Source organism: Bos indicus x Bos taurus, chromosome X (assembly GCF_003369695.1).
Source record: "Bos indicus x Bos taurus breed Angus x Brahman F1 hybrid chromosome X, Bos_hybrid_MaternalHap_v2.0, whole genome shotgun sequence".
NCBI lineage: Eukaryota > Metazoa > Chordata > Mammalia > Artiodactyla > Bovidae > Bos > Bos indicus x Bos taurus.
The window spans coordinates 7790463-7808013 of NC_040105.1; the positions used below are offsets into that span (position 1 = coordinate 7790463).

At 42.8% G+C, this 17551-nt stretch overlaps 1 protein-coding gene across 3 annotated transcripts in view; it reads right to left on the bottom strand.

Moving 5' to 3' along the window:
- Nucleotides 1-17551, bottom strand: part of MID1 (midline 1) — a 278177-nt gene that overhangs the window by 179866 nt on the left and 80760 nt on the right. For 2 of the 3 annotated variants that reach the window (XM_027533218.1, XM_027533215.1), the window contains exon 1: nucleotides 14389-15055. The exons of the other annotated variant lie outside the window; for it this stretch is intronic. The gene's annotated coding sequence lies outside the window, so the exon portion shown is untranslated. Of the gene's footprint in view, nucleotides 1-14388; nucleotides 15056-17551 lie in introns of those variants that run through there. 3 annotated transcript variants of the gene reach the window in all.

A 17551-nucleotide genomic window follows, 5' to 3' on the forward strand; every position in this document is an offset into this window, starting at 1 on the left:
TCTGGGAGGCAATTCTTCCGTGCACAGGACATCCATCTGGGGTCCTCTGTCCTGTTCTGGGAAACTTGGGGGGCAAGGACATGAACACGACACTCATACCACTTGCTGTGCTGTGAGTAGTAAGTCCACTGTCTCTGACCCAGGAGTTTTCTGCCAAAAACCAAGAAACAGTGGCAGGCTAAGGTGCTGGTGGGCAAGTGCGATAACGTCTCAGACTCTTCACGATTCTTGACAACCACCATTCTTTAACTTTAGTTAACAAACACGTGGGACTTCCCTGGTAGTCCAGTGACTAAGACTCCACACTCCCAATGCAGGGGGCCCAGGTTTGATCCCTCGTCATAGAACTAGACCCCACAAGCCACAACTAAGTGTTCGCGTCTGCAACTAAAGATCCCGCATGCCACAACAAAGACCCAGCGTAGCCGTATAAATAATAAATATTTTTTTCAAAACTACACACATACATATAGTACTGACTGTGTATCAGGTGCTATTCTAAGTGGTAAATGAATAGCAACTCAATCTTTACAACAAACTTATAGGTATTGTAATTATTGCTTGTATTTTATTTCCATTTTACAGGGGCGGTAACGGCAATCACACATGATTGAATAGTAGGATCATTTCCATAAAGTGATAAAGACTTTTTGTCCATATTTCTAAGCACTAAATAACCTTCTGTACTAAATGAAAAAACATACACTGAAACCTCAGATCAGCGCAAAAGTTCTCTCGTTGGTCTAAATTATAAAGCCCCAGTCTTCAAAATGGGTGGTACAGAACAACGCCGCGCAGAAATAGTAAAACCATTCTTATCAGTGATGCATCTTGACATTTAGCAATCTGACAGGAAAAGTGGAGACTATTTCCTTAAAGACTTTCCAAGGTCTTAAGTATTGCAAGTGGAAGCCCTCATTTCCTTGGAAAATGGTCACAATTCCAACAAACTGAGTACTAACGACAGACGCATCCTCCCCAAAGTAGACCCTCAGTAGCAAGCTTTCCACATGTTAGAGGTTATCTCTGCTTTACAAAGTTCAGCCTCTTGACAGTGGCTGGCTACAGAGTGGAAGAGGAAGTGACCAACAGGCCTAGAAATCCAGACTCTCGGATGAATGTTTGCTGTGAACCAGCCCCACTTCCATTCAGAGAAAATCATTAGAATTAGCTACATGACTACAGGATCCCCTTTTGGCTTATTTCAAACATACTCGGGGAAAGTCAACAAGCTAGATCTCCTTGGTGAATGACAACAAAGGTACATAGCCTGAAAAATGAACATCAAAACCAATCTGAAGTGGAAGGCGTGAACAGACATCGCACAAGAAATGCAAATAGTGCTGAAGTATTTGCAAAGATGCTCAACATCACTCAGAAGAGAAATGTACACAGCATGACCTCTTTTCCAGTAGCAAACAGACAAAGATGCCCAAGGCGGACAACGCACTGTCCTGCGCAGGCCCTGAGGAAGCACGCGCGTACCCTGAGTAGGCAACTTCACTGACTGATCAAAATTAGAAACTGCAATGTAGCCTTTGACCCAGAAATTCCATTTCTAGGGATTTATAATACAGATACATCTGTCCCACACAAACTGACCACTGCATGAGGCCTTTCTGTATATACTGTTTTCATGGCAAAAGACTGGACACACTGGAATCTACAAAAATGGTACTGATGAACCCATCTGCAGGACAGGAATAGAGATGCAGATGTAGAGAATGGATCTGTGGACACAGCGCAGAAGGAGAAGGTGCTACCAAGAGAGTAGCACTGACATATATACACTACCATGTGTGAAATAGCTAGCTAGTGGGAAGCTGCTGCATAACACAGGAAACTCAGCTCGCTGCTCTGTGACAACCTAGAGGGGTGGGATGGCGGGAGGGTGGGGTGGGTAGGAAGGAGGCTCAAGAGGGAGGGGTTATATGCCTTCTTATGGCTGGTTCACACTGTTGTACAGCAGAAACCAATGCAACACTGTAAAACAAGTATGTGTGTGCATGTGTGTGAGCCCAGTCGTGCCCGACTCTTTGTCACCCTGTGGACTGTAACCCACCAGGTTCCTCGGTCCATGTAATTTCCCAGGCAAGAATACTGGAGCAGGTTGCCATTTCCTCCTCCAGGGATCTTCCCACCTCAGGGATCGAACCCATGTCTCTTGCATCTCCTGCATTGGCAGGCGGGTTCTTTACTGCTAGTGCCACTTGAGAATTATACTCTGATCAAAAATAAATTAAAAAAAAACATTGGACACAACCAATGTGACCAGTTGGGAAGAATGAAATAAATTATGGTATGCTGTCACTATAGAACGTTATGTGGTTGTTGAAGTCCACTATTATGAAAACATCTCCAGGATAAATTACAAAGCAGAAAAAAAATAGGGTGCACAAAGGCTATACAGAAGGCCACTGTTTCTGTAAGATGAGCGAAATATTTGCATCTGCCTGTGATAATAACAACAAAATGCTGGGAGTATACCATCCACACCTAGAAATGAGTATTACCATAGGAGCTGCAGAGTCTATTTCACATTTTAGGTAGCTTAGAAGTGACAGTGTTTGTATACCAATTAGGGGTTCCAGAAATCTTCTAAAGAAGTTTTTCTTCAAGACGCTTGTATTCAAATTAGCTTAAGGACCAGCTGAGGAAAAGAATCCTCTGCGTTTACTGTTTCAATCAACTTCTGAAGCGCCCTGGGATCACAGTTAGAGCTTGTGCCTGTCCCAATTACTTTCATACTGTTTCTTTAAATGATCCATAGCTAATCAGCAATTTACCTGGTTAAAATTCAGTGGGTTTGGGAATGCTTTGAAGGGGACGCTCCCTTCTTAGGTTTTCTGCCTTCAGACACCGGATTTGCGAAGGAGCTAACAACAAAGGGATTTCATTAAAAAACAAGAGCAAATGGTCGATTTTTCAAGAGGAACCACAAATACATATTTTGGCGGGCTTTTGCCTGATTACATTTGTTAATAAGGAATGCCAAAACGTGTGCACCAAAAACCATTCAAGGTCTTTTGGTAGCAAATTATACTTGTAAATTCGACGTCAATGGATCAGTGGAAAAACTCACACTCTTTGAAGATTGGAATTCATAAATGTATGAAAGAATTAAACGGTTCTTTCCCCTCGTGATACAAAGTATTAAATGGCAAGGGGGAAATGTGTTTGAAATCAACTGAGGAAATAATTCATTTCAAAAATTATTCAATAAAAATGTTAAATAGGAAAAATATGTCAGGCCAGTTTTGACTGGATGAAGAAAGCAGAAATATGCAATGGACAAACTTAAAGATGATGGGCTGAGAAGTACCCCATCAACCTCCCTGTCTTATTTAATTTTTTTGTTATTCAACTCTGGCACAGTAATCTGAACCATCCCCATAAGACAAAGAAAGGAAAACTACTTGGCCTCTTAGAGCCTTCAAGAGGGCAGTTGTGGCTCCCATCAAGGAGAAATTCATGTCTTTGAAGACTGCATCCTAGATTGTTTTGTTAATACATAAAATCCTCTCTCTTTAGCATGCAGGAGACTCATTTCAAAAGGAAAAGGCAAGTCAGTGAGGATTAGTTTGGCTTCTTGGAGGTCAGAACTAAATACACAGGCGAATAAAATGATGCTGAAATAAACAAGAACGTGCAATTGCTCATCCACAGGGATGATGTAACGAATTCTGACATAATTTCCAAGCAGAAAAGCAAAACTAGGTCAAAGCACGTTGGCCTAACATAATAAGCATTTTTGCTCCCAGAATCTTACCATGTAGGCTGTGTCTGCAGGCATTAATGTCTTCTGTTATCAATGTTCGGGCTGTCACAAACTATTCACGTCTTATCACTCTTTGTTAGTTAAACCAAAACAATGTAGTTTACATGTGGACTATTCAATTCTGACAGCTTAAATGTTAGAAAGGGGAACTGTTCAAAATATTCAGAAAGTGTCTCCTCCAGGCTAAGAAGCATTAAGCAATAAATATTCATTACTGAATAGTCTACTATCATGTTTTTCTCTACTCAGAAAGCCACACTTCTTTCTATCAGTTATTACAACTTGGTTTCCTTCTTTAGCTCACAGCCATACGCAAAGGGCTGCCTCATCACTATTTCTTTAGAAATCTGCATGAAACACTGACCAATGAAAAAAACCCAGTCACTTACTGAATAGACAATTTTTCTACTCCACTTTCCCCATAGGTTGACTGAAACAACACACACTTTCTTCTCCCTTCTAATTGTTCCCATTTCACTTTCCTAAACTATTTCCACAAAGCTCAGCTGACTCATTTGTTAAAACACACACACACACACACACACACACACAAGGACTCATCTCACTCCTTAAACTTTCTTCTTTTGGAAACATAATTCTCCCAGTTGTTCCTCTCTGACATTTTCAAATGTATCAAAAATCAGAGCCAAGACCATATAGACAAAATAGCACAAAATTAAATATAAGACTACTTGGGGGACTCTGGTGGTCCAGTGGTTAAGACTCTGCACTTCCAGTGTAGGGGGTACAGGTTTGATCCCTGGTCTAGGAACAAAGACCCCGCATGCCCTGTGGCATGGTCAAAAAAAAAAAAAAAAAAAAACCACAGAGCAAGACTATCTGGATTTTTTGGATAGTATTTTCTCCTAAAAGTGATACAATCTTTGCTGATTCTTGACTTATTATAAACCATCAACCTATTAGCCAATTTGTTGGAACTTATTAGCACATTAAATTAGCATGTGATCCCCAAACATCCAAATTAGAAGGCATGTGGTACAGTCAACAGAGAATAAGATGGGGAATCTAGGAGACACCCGTTCTAAATGTAAACTTTGCTCCCTCATAGAACGTAATGCATTCCTCTGTGCTAACACTTTATCCCACAAATGCTAAACTTTTAATCAGCACTTTTTGTCTTAATTCCTAATATATCTCCTACAGGAGACTTGATCCTGTGTAGACTTCTAATATTGGGTGACGTCTTTCATTTACATTTCGCCTTATCTGGCCACTCATCTAGCTACTGGGAACTCAGCAGGGCACTCAACGAATTCCATTTGTCAAACAGCTCCTTTTCTCCTAATTGTTTAGGGAAGATCACTTTAAAATACATACAACTGAAGGCACACTTCACAACTGGATAGATACAGATAACACAGTCTACCATATGGACCCTTGGAAAATGTATTAGTCCTGTTGTCTCCATAAACCACTCAATCTCTCAGAAATTTCTATTTCATCATTTTAACCATAACTCTCAGATAGTCTGTCACACCAGAAACAGTGAAAATGATGTGTCCAGCATATGACTCAAGCTTCACTGCAGAAAATGTGGCTGCCATATGCATGAGATAAAGTGGAAGACTTCAGAGTCCTTCCGGAAGTAGGCTCTCAGTTGCTGAGTCACCTTGGACATGCCACTCACCTGGCAAAATAAACCCACTGCACGTGGACCAAAGGCTAAAACATCAGGTTTGGCTCAATAAGCACAAGCAGCAGATTCCATCTTTGTTTTTAGGCTTTGAGCTGTTGGAGGACATGTCCCCTTTCTTAACCACTTCTGTAGCCCCATCATGGAGTACATAAGACAAGCTACCTGCCACACTCTGAGTTGTGGCCTCACGCAGAACACAACCGAGAGGACTAGATGGTTAAGCAATGGCAAACCACTTTCCTTTTTCTCTGGCGGCAGTCTATTCAGTTCATGCTGTTCCCCCAACCTGTCTAATGCCCTTTCTTTCTCATACTCTGTTGATCTTAAAGAGCATTTTCCATTTTCTTTCCTGTCAAAATCCACCCAGGATGCACCTGAAAAATATTTATTGATTACTTTTAAAATTTTATTTTTTATTGAAGTATAGTTGATTTACAATGTTGTGTTAGTATCAGCCACACAGTCAAATGAATCATACACACACACACACACACACACATCACTATTTTTTTTGAGGTAATGCTCAAAATCCTTCAAGCTAGGCTTCAGCAGTGCATGAACCAAGAACTTCCAGATGTACAAGCTGGATTTAGAAAAGGCAGAGGAACCAGATATCAAATTGCTAACATCCGTTGGATCATAGAAAAAGCAAGGGAATTCCAGAAAAACATCTACATCTGCTGCACTGACTAAAGCCTTTGACTGTGTGGATCACAGCAAACTGCGGAAAATTCTTTAAGAGATGGGAATACCAGACCACCTGACTTGCCTCCTGAGAAACCTGTATACAGGTCAAGAAGCAACAGTTAGAACAGGACGTGGAACAGCGGACTGGTTCAAAACTGGGAAAGGAGTATGTCAAGGCTGTATACTGTCACCCTGCTTATTTAACTTATATGCAGAGTACATCATGTGAAATGCCGGGCTGGATAAAGCACAAGCTAAAATCAAGATTGCCTGAAGAAATATCAATAACCTCAGATATACAGACGACACTACTCTAATAGGAGAAAGCAAAGAGGAACTAAAGAGCATCTTGATGCAAGTGAGAGAGGAGAGTGAAAAAGCCGGCTTAACACTCAACATTTAAAAAACTAAGATCATGGCATCTGGTCCCATCATTTCATGGCAAATAGATGGGGAAACAGTGGAAACAGTGACAAATGTTATTTTCTTGGGCTCCAAAATCACTGCAGATGGTGACCGCAGCTATGAAATTAAAAGACACTTGCTTCCAGGAAGAAAAGCTATAATGAACCTAGAAATCATATTAAAAAGCAGAGACATCACTTTGCCAACAAAGGTCCATACAGTTCAAGCTATGGTTTTTCCAGTAGTCATGTATGGATATAAGAGTTGGACCATAGAAGGTTGAGTTCCAGAAAACTGATGCTTTCGAATTGTGGTGCTGGAGAAGATTCTTGAATGTCCCTTGGACTGCAAGGACATCCAACTAGTCAATCCTAAAGGAAATCAATCCTGAATGTTCATTGAAGGGACTCAGCTGAAACTGAAGTTCCACTACTTTGCGCACCTGATGCGAAGAGCTGACTCACTGGAAAAGATTCTGATGCGGGGAAAGTTGAAGGCAGGAGGAGAAGGGACGACAGAGGATGAGATGGTTGGATGGCATCACCGACTCGATGAACATGAGTTTGAGCAAACTCCAGGAAATGGTGAAGGACAGGGAAGCCTGGTATGCTGCAGTCTATAGGGTCACAAAGAGTCAGACATGCCCAGTGACTAAACAACTATTTTTTTTTCAGATTCTTTTCCCTTATAGGTTATTACAAAATATTGAGTATAGTTCCCTGTGCTATACAGTAGGGCCTTGCTGATTATCTATTTTATATACAGTAGTGTGTATACAGTCATTCCAAACTCCTAATTCATCCCCTCCTTTTCTCTTTTGTAACTAACTGAAGTTTGTTTCCTATGTCTGTGGGCCTATTTTGGCTTTGTATATAATTTCTTTTTTTTTTTTAAGATTCCACAATGTAAGCAATATCATGATGTTTCTTTCTCTGTCCGGATGACTTCACTTAATAGGACAATCCCTAGGTTCATCCATGTTGCTGAAAATAGCAAAAAATATTTACGGATTCTTATTGTGAGTCAGGCACTGTGCTTGGACTTGAGATTTCAAGGTAATGAACAACTTGCTGACCAGAGATGTATGAATACATCTATTGTTACCCAAACATTATTGACTTGAGATGTTTCAACATTCACTTACAAAACAAATCACCGGCCACAGGCATTAGCTTCTGCAAAAAATCTCCTGGTCAATAATGTGTTAAGAGGTATTTTAACTCATGCTCTTGACTAACTCAGTCCCAAGATAGGCAGACAAAGGAATAATTGGAAATAAATACACCCTTTCCAATACTTGTGTGGATAAGAGAAAGTTGCAGCTATATCCTTTCCATTTACTCTGATCCAAGTAGACAGGGCTCAGTGTACAAAGCCTGTACTTACAAACAACAAACCCACAAATGACATCACTCCCCTCACTTGGCCCCCAGGTGTCACTCACAAAGACCCCAGGGAGTCCAGAAATTCAGGCAGGATGCTAAGAAAAGAACTAGCGAAGAGGTCTGACCCATGGGCACACACACCAGCAAGTCCTGTCTGCCCAAGGCATGACCCTGCCCACAAACATTGTCCCGGAAAGGGCATTTGTGGTTTCTGCAGCTCCAGGCTCTAGAGCCTGCTATGTCCCCAATTAAAGATTTGTCCAGAAAAAAAAAAAAAAAAGATTCATCCTGGGGATTAGAGGGCAAAGAGTCATGAGCTTTAGCACATTCACATCGCTTTTCTCCCAACATCTGGTCAAGAGCATTGTCTAGAGGAAACAAGAGTGTGGTTTGGAGGTTGGGGAGGGGAGCGAGGGAAGACGAAGCAATGACGGCAGCTCGGTTGATTGGGTATTAGGATATGTCTGGGACAGATATCCCAGTGCGACCCAGAGGATACTAGAAACGTGGAAAAAGGTGAAAACTAGTGCAAACTTTTCCTACCTCAGGTATTTTAAGACTGGCCTATTACTGAAAGTATACAACACCTTCTCTATGTTCCATCCTGTACAACGTGGAGGCGTGCCCTCAAAATGCAGAACTTCATCTGTCATTAATCAGACTGGTTATTTTTTAAAATAGTATTTTAGTCCCAATTAGGCACCATTTCTCATTGGAAAGTGTTCTGGGTTTCAAACAACAAACTCTGAGAACATCACGCATTCCTAGATTTGGGGGACCACCACCTATGAGTTATTTTTCTCTACTGAGAAAAATGAATTAAATGACTTTACTAATTAGCATACATTTATTTAAACTAGGATTTCATACAGTCCCACAAATGGATATGTGGGTAAAAATTAAATCTCACAATTACAAATCCTTTCTCAAGCTTTCTCAGTTCAGTAAAGTTTTGGCTACCACCAATTTATTAAGTGGATTCTTAATCATATAAATATAGTTATTAATGAGCAGGCATTTTACCCATGCATAACTTACACTGTGCTATTGGTATAATAAAGTAGACATAAAATTAAAAGTTCTTTGAGTGCAGGGCCTGTATCAAAATCATGTTTGCAACCCAAAAGTGGCCTGACATATAATAATCATTTATTATTGTTGTCATTTAGTCACTAAGTTGTATCTGACTGTTTCTTGACCCCATGGACTATAGCCCACCGGGCTCCTGTGTCCATAGGATTTTCTGGGCAAGAATACTGGAATGGTTTGCCATGCCCTCCTCCAGGGGATCTTTCCGACCCAGAGATGGAACCCAAGTCTCCTGCATTGGCAAGTGGATTCTTTACCTCTGAGTCTCCAGGGAATCATTTAGGATAGTTTTACTGAATGAACTAATGAATACATTAATTCTGTAAGTATTCAGTAAATGTCTTTGAATAATATAAGAAATGAAGGAGAATCTGTATATTATTTCTCCTTTTTGTACTATTTCGTCATAGATAGTGGAGAAGGAAATGGCAACCCACTCCAGGATTCTTGTGTGGGAAATCCCATGGACAGAGGAGCCTGGTGGGCTACAGTCCATGGGGTTGCAAAAGAGTCAAACACAACTTAGCGATTAAACAACATCATAAATATTTGACTATATATAAAAATCTACTGCTAATGAACAGCACCTCTTCCTTTTTGTTGTTGTTGTTGCTCTTTTTACTGAGAACTTCTCTTTTATAGCACAAAGCACACAAGTTATTAAGGTTTTGTGGTTTTCTTTGTTTTACAGCCAAGTCCTCCCTTAGCATTATTTTTTTTTTCCGTGCCTCATATTTTCTGACCTCTTTAACATCACATGACCTTCTGTAGGCATTAACTTCCCTGCTCATGTCAATGAAATATCTTTCCCTGGAGGGAAAAAAGTTCTTGTGGATCTGGAAGAGTCCCTAATATTTTGTCCTTCCATTTAAAGGAATTTCTATGCCACTTCATAAAACGAGGCAAACAATCTTCTACAACAAAACCTCGGAGATGGGTTTCATGTGAAATAAAAGGAGTTGATAATGAGCCAAAAAGCACTGTGTTGATAAACTGTCCCGTATCTTAATGGAGATTAGATTCCCATTTGACCTGGCTTTTGGAGCCCTTTCTTTAATCACGGTGTATTTGATATTCTCCTCCTTGAAGGAACTCAGTTTCATCTGTGGCTTTGGTCACAAGAGTAAAGAATCGCTAACTAACTGTTCAAAAAAAGCTGAACAATTCTCTCTGACTGATCCGAGTTCCCAGCAGCAGCGTCCACCGCCTGGCCTTCCACCATAGACACTTCAAGCCTGACCTCTGCAGGTGGATAACTGAAATGCACACTGCCCAATCAGCTTTGGGTATTTCTTTTTAAAATTCCACCAAGCTCTGAAAATTCATACTATGTACAACAGGAAAACTGATATAATACTTTGGACTTCCCTTTCATTCTATTAGTAGCTTTTTGAAAGTAGCAACCACTTGATAAAAAAGTATTTAAATTACGTCGGCAACATATGCTGGTCACAGTTAGCCAGTCATTCTTTTTGCCTATTGAGAAAAATCTAAATGGTTTGGATGAACTGTGATCCCTAAATCACGCAGGTTTTAAAAAAATGCCTTGATCGGTCCCACCTTTTTCTAATCAAACAAATTACTCTTTGTCCAGTGACCAAATCCCCCTCTTTCACCAAGGCACAGCCCAGGTTGCCATGGCTACCTTGAATGTCTATTTACCACACAAGGGATCAAAGCCAGGAGACATCCACATACACACTTAGCCTTAAAACTTGCTGGAATGTCTGAGGATAACATGCAAGTATCAATTAAAGGATTTGCTCACAGCCTATGAAGTCCCTAGTCAAGCAAACTACAAGCACAGGTCCTAACGAATGGCAAGGAAAAGCCAACTCGAAAAAACTATTTCAACACGACCAATAAAGATCTTTAATCTGACAACAAGCCACGATTATAAAATTCCCTGCCAAGGAGAGACAGTAGAGAATAAATGAAAATTCTAAGGTGTGTTGAAGATACTGGACCTCCAAACCATGTGCAAAAACTTAAAAACCCTATGGTATCTGGTGAAAGGACCATGTCTCAGATACAGACTTTAAATTCTGGTTAGTTTCAGTATCTGTCTAGGTGATGTCATGAAAATGACAATGGTGATGTCAATGTTGGGACAAATGAGAACAGAAATGCCTTTTACACTTTTATAGACTTGACTTTCAAATGAAGAAAACCATAAAACATACTTGGGACAATATATGCTGATTATAGAATAAGAAAAGGGAAGCTCTAAGAGAGTTGCCTTTAATCCCTCCACTCACTGGCCATTCTGAGCCTGTGCAAGCTGTCTGTCTTTCCGGCTGGGTAGCATTCATCTCAGGCTTGTACCTACTTTGCCTTGTATCTCTCTACTTCACCTTTCTCTGCCTTCACCTCACCATTTTTTTCTATGAGGATCAAATTGCCATTTCATTCTCTCCTGGGGATATGGCAGAGAATAAATAGATCGTGTTTGTAAAGGACTCTCTAATCCTCAAAGGAAAGACTAATACAAAGACATTCATTATTAAACCAGATGTCCTTGGGCATTTTAATTCAAAACTGAAGAATGCAAAACTGATCAAACTGAGTCACAACTTCCTTGTAATAGCACTATCCCAGCCATGCAAGAATTTAGCAGCTGCTTAAAGCACTGGTTAATACCTCATTCTTTCCCTTCATGCTACAGGCAACTGCAATGATTTCAGTCCATCAGAAATAGAGTGAGCACCCTCTTTTCTTGGAGTATTTCCTAAAATCATCACGTATTAAAAACCCAAAATACATCTGGTAGGCAATGTTGTCTGAAGAACCTGATTTTTCCCCCTAGCTCGAGAGACAATTATTTGGTCTTCTCATTTGCAGGGACAATGGGTGGTATGCCATTTGAGGAGGGCATCTGCAGTTGTGGGAATGCCACAGGCAAACCTGTTGTTTTTGGCTGGGCTGCTTGAACAGGTGGCCGTGCCTTTCTTTTTGCCTGGGAACACAGCAAATTCCTGCTCAAGGAAGTTTCAGAAGTTTCCCATTTATGATCAGTGGGCAGAGAAAGGTTGACACATGCTTTAAAATGACTTCCTGATAGAGGCAAATCAGGTTCACCCTCTTCTTTTGGCCCAACTCAGTGTGATCTTAGGAATCCTCAAAGAACACTATCTCTCTGCACCAGTTCTTCTTCCTCCCACCTGGCAGAAGGCAAAACCCCTCTGAATCTCATGGCCAGTCAGGCAGCTTTCTAATTCTGCTGGCTATTATGGCTACCCGCTGTGGCTAGTCAGGGGCGGGGGTCTCTTGGCTGCCATGCCATTGTTCAGAGTCTGTGCAGCCCTGGGGATGGATCACTCCTCGGGGAAGAGATTGGATTTCATTGCTGAGCTGGTGACACATGGATCTCTTTGATAGTTAACCCTGCAAGCCCAACTGGAGCTGCCGGGCTGAGATGACAAATTTGCGGGTGGGTGAGGGTCACCCCACCTGGACGAGTTTCTCCTGAAGAGAAACTCAAATCAAGTTGGGCTTAATCCAAGCCAGTAACTCCACCATCTCATTCCCCTCCACATTCCTGTTGCAGAACAATGTCAGATTCCCGAGTCGCTGGAACTGCCTAGATTCCTCCGAAGAGCCCTGACTCCACCCCCCACCCCACTTCTCTCCCTGTCATCCCACCCCAATCCACCCTCTTTTCAAGTACCAAACAGGCCAAAAAAATTACTGGACATACAGTTATGGGATGAAAAGCTGCCCATTCATTAAATGACTGAGTTACTCCATGTGTACCCTTAAAACTTCATGACTGGGCTGACGTCCAATTTATGTGAATGCCACAAGGAGCAAGGCATGGGAAAACCCATGCCAAGCTTCGGACAGCATGCCTCTGGCATCCACAGGGAGTGCCTCCATTCCAGAGGAATTGTGTGGGAACAGGGATTCTGAAAAGTGAGCTCAGATACCAAGAGGACAGGTGGCTCTGCAACGGATCAAATGACTTCTTTGTTCCAGCCCAGGACCTTTGTAAAAAATGTTTTGCGTTCCTTTTTCCTTTGGCTAAATCCTTTCCATTTAGGCTTCTTGCTTCTTTCCCTCATCCCATCGGGCAGGGACTGCTCAACAGAAAAAGAAGGGGGGTCAAACCGTGAGTTTGCAGAACTTGAAACTGATCAACGGCCCCAGTCTCCAGCAAGAGGAAGAGCAATTCACTGGAAACACACAAGTGCTTGCGAGTGTAAGCCTACTTTTCTGCACTCACTGCCACTTGCTTAGTGAGCAGGCAAGGAGGCAAGAAGGCAGAGAGTCTTACGGAAACCTGATTGTACAGAGGGGCTCTGCTTCACTGCCCTAGACTACAGGAAAGGGAAAGTTCTAACCCCCTCAGCTCCAGCCCCGAAACAGAAAGTTTGCTCCTAATGCAACTCATTTACCCCAAAGCGCACGGGGTGGTGAGTGCCCAACCCACTTAGAAGAAAAAAGTGCAGAGTTTTCCTAGTGGTAACATGGACGCTAACTTTTCCCACCCACATTTACTTAGAGCTGGCAAAGTCAATCACTCCTCTTGGAGTTTTCTGCCCTTGCCAGCCTACTAGCATGTTTTTCCAGTTTCTCTGCCCCTTATATGAGTACAGATCTTGATACTGAAATATTGACATAAGATTCTTCTATAACTTTGGTTGTTATAAATCACACCCTTTTCTTGGCTTTGTACACACTCACTTTTTGCTTTTCTTACAGGCAGAGCTATAAACCTCGACTTAGGCTGATAAGAAATTTTATCATCATGCCCCGCAGCCACGGAAGAAGCTGCTGGTTTAGAATTCTTTTCAAAGACTCATGGAAGTAATCCCCGAGCCCTTTCTCGGCTCACTACTCTCAGGGCTGTCCTCTCCTGTCCAGAAGCAATAACAGTTTCAAAACTGCTAGAACAGAAAAACACAATTTTCCTGGAAGGACTGTCTGCTCACTTCGGGCTGGTGCCACCTTCGCAGCCATAAACACAGTAAGTGCTCAGGATGGGGAGCCCAAACGAGGTAAGAGGCCTCCCTCAATTCTTTTTCAGGATATTCCGTTGTCTTTATTCTCACCCAAAGCACAGGAAAGAGGCTCAGAGCTTCAGATGGATCCCGAACAATACCTTCCAGCCACCGCAAACTGGAAGTGATTTACATGTTCTACGAACCGCGTTTAAGCCTTTTACAATGACTGCCTGACATCGCCAATCCCCATTAGAGGCAGAAGTGGGGGGAACCTCAGGAGATCTGCTTCACGGGTTACTTTAGGAAAAGGCAGCCTCGTTCTTCCGCCAAATGGAATCAGTCGGCCAGGCATCTGCTCATCCGGCCAGCCCTCCGGAGTCACATCCCAGGGGTCCCACGCTGCGCCCTCCCTCTCCACCCGCCCCTGCAGCCCCCGGAGCTCACCTGCCTCATGTTTAGAGTTCCATCACCCATCCAGCAGGGAGCGAGCCGCCTGGAAGCCACGCCGCGGTCTTCCGAGGGGAAACACCAAAGCCAGCAGAAGCCCGCAAGACAAAAGCAACTCAGCGAGTTCGCCAGGCAGCTGAGAACACGTTTTCTTCCCCTTTTTCCTTTGATCTGTTGCTACACGCACTCTGCCCAAGACAACGTCAAGTTTCTCAAGCTTCGCTTCCCAGCCTATGAAAAGTCGGGCGCAGGGAAGCGGGGACCGCCTGGCTCTTATTTCAAATTGGGTCTCAGAGACGTCGTAGGTGGCTGGCGGGGGCCCCGGAGGAGCCTCGCCAATCAGGAGAAGGGGGTGGGCCCTGGGAGCCGGAGGGGCTGCCTCCGCGAGGATTAGAGAGCTTTCAGGATTTCAATGACTGGAAGCAGCTGGAAACAGCCTCCCCAGCTCCCGGAGTAAAAGATGCGTTCTATTCTTATCTCACAGCTCCGGCTCGCCTCAAAGCTTAACTAGTTTAAGGCCTGGCCTTTTAAGAGCTCCCTAAAAGCACGCAAGCATTTGAGAGGGACAAAACGACTGCAAGCAGAAAAGTGTCACACGCAGGACCCAGGCGGATTTCGAAAAGGGTATCTCGCACCGAACACTGGGGAGGGAAGCTAATTGTTACTCAGAACACCTGAACCGAAACCAGCACTCGGGGTGGGGCGGAGGATGTCATCCACCTCGCTTCCATATAGATGAACTGTGCATCTGTCTAAGAGACAGATCTTAATGGTAAAGGGCACACAAGTCTGCTGAAACATGGCAAATGAATGAGAATCTTTACCCAATAAGGGCCCAAAGCACAATTTTAAATAAAACTGTTATTAGAAAAATAGGCACTGAGGTTTGGTTAAGAAGAAAAAAAAATTAAAGACGTGTGTCTACCTTTCACTCAAGTTCACCTTACCTACAAGGTTGATCTGATGAACTTATTCAGAGACAAGCTGGACAGGATCTCAGTAAGAGATCTTCTTACACACTTAAACCCTGGAGTTTTAAGTTTGTGATTTAAACGTAAATTCTTTGAAAAAGAATTTCCAAAGTTTGCTTTCTGTATTTTCTATACACAGGAACGCTTTTCAATTCTTAATCAATATGGTCTCAAGGTCACTCTGTCTTTTGGATGGAAAGGAAAAATAACCAGCACAAGCTGAGCAAAGCTTTTTCCAAAGAAGTGGCAAAAATTTTGTGAGAATAATTCAATAAAGAAAAAAAAATTGGTATCAGAGGGGAGAAAAAAAAAAAAAAACAAAACCCTTAGCAAATCAATGAATGAGCAGCTTCCAGCCTATCATCTGAATGGATTCAGTAGATGTCAGCTCTGCCCGGTTCCAAGAAAACTTGGCAGCCCCATATCTGGACATGGAGGTCCATAACCCCATTCCAGCCCCCCACCTTAGCAAGGTAAGGAACCACCCAGTGACACAACCAGACTTCAGTCCTCTTCATGTATTTACTACAGAGCCTAAACCAGGGTTTCTGAGCCTCAACCCTATTGACATTTGGGGTCAGATCATTCTCTGTTGGGGGGTGCTGTGCTGTGCACTGGGGGATGTCGAGCAGTGTCTCTGGCCTCAGGCCACCAGATACAAGGAACCCTTCCACAGTCATGACAATCAGTAATGTCTCCAGACAACACCAAGGGAGAAATCATGCCCAATGGAGAATCACTGATGGACTTTGAAATACTCGTTTTCAAAAACAAAACAAAACAAAACAAAAATACTGGTTCTCCAACTTAACTGTCCAGGAAACTTCTGGGGACATTGTGAAAAATGCCAGTCCCTGGGCCTGTGACTCCAAGGGAATTTGATCAATAGGTTTGAGGAGGAGCCTGGGAATCTGCATTTTATCCTGGTGCAGAGGGCTCTGATTCACTTCAAAAAAATACTGTACCTGTTCCCGCCCTAGGTATACCCTGAGCCCCAGGACACAGGAAATTACCCAGGGTTGCTGCCTCTAAATATCACCAGAGTGAAGTCCCAAGGCATATCTATTTATCACCTTCAACAGAAGCTTCTCACGACTGCATTTGCCTTCTGCTGTCATCACCTCCGAGGAAAATATGAGTTGGGATTTCCTCTCACAGGCTCTGTGCCCTGTCAAAGTTTCATCCATCTTTCCTCTCCTTTGGCCCATTCCTACTGCATCCTACAAGGTCAGAATGTCAGCACTATTTTGTGGCTTCCCCAATTGTCCCAAAACAAAGTAATCCCTTCTCTTCACTCTGTAGTTTATAGACACTCAGTGGTATGCTGGTAAATGTTTAACAACCAGCTCTTTAAAAAACAAAAAGAAGCCAAGATTTGTCATCATTGCTGTTGTTTATCCACTCAGTTGTGTCTGGCTCTTTGCGACCCCATGGACTGTAGCCGACCAGGCTCCTCTGTCCATGGGATACTCCAGGCAAGAATAGTGGAGTGGGTTGCCATTTCCTTCTCTAGGGATCTTCCCGACCCAGGGATCGAACCCACGTCTCCTGCCTTGCAGGCATATTCTTTACCATCTGAGCCACCAAGGAACAGGCTTACACCCAGATATTTTTTTTCTTTAAAATCCTAAAGTAAGTCATGGTGCACATATGTCATGATCTAAACTTTAGCTTTGAAAGGGGAAAATCCCATGGATGGAGGAGCCTGGAAGGCTGCAGTCCATGGGGTCGCTGAGGGTCGGACACGACTGAGCGACTTCACTTTCACTTTTCACTTTCATGCATTGGAGAAGGAAATGGCAGCCCACTCCGGTGTTCTTGCCTGGAGAATCCCAGGAGCGGGGGAGCCTGGTGGGCTGCCGTCTATGGGGTCGCACAGAGTCGGACATGACTGAAGTGACTTAGCAGCAGCAGCAGCAGCCTATATTTTCACAAATTAGAGTTTATAATTATGCTGCATTTTTACTCTATGGGACAGCACCACTTTTCACCTTGTCTGAATCCTTTGCCAAATTTTGTAGTGTAAATATTCCCTCCTTTTCTGCAGTAAGGACCCTAAACACAGAGGTTAGAGGAGGTACACTGAGCCAGGAGACGGTAAGCACCAGCTTGAGCAAACCATGCTACATCTCTGCTGTTTTACTTCCATGTGGCACTGTAATCACATCTTCTTCAGTCTGTCTCTTCTA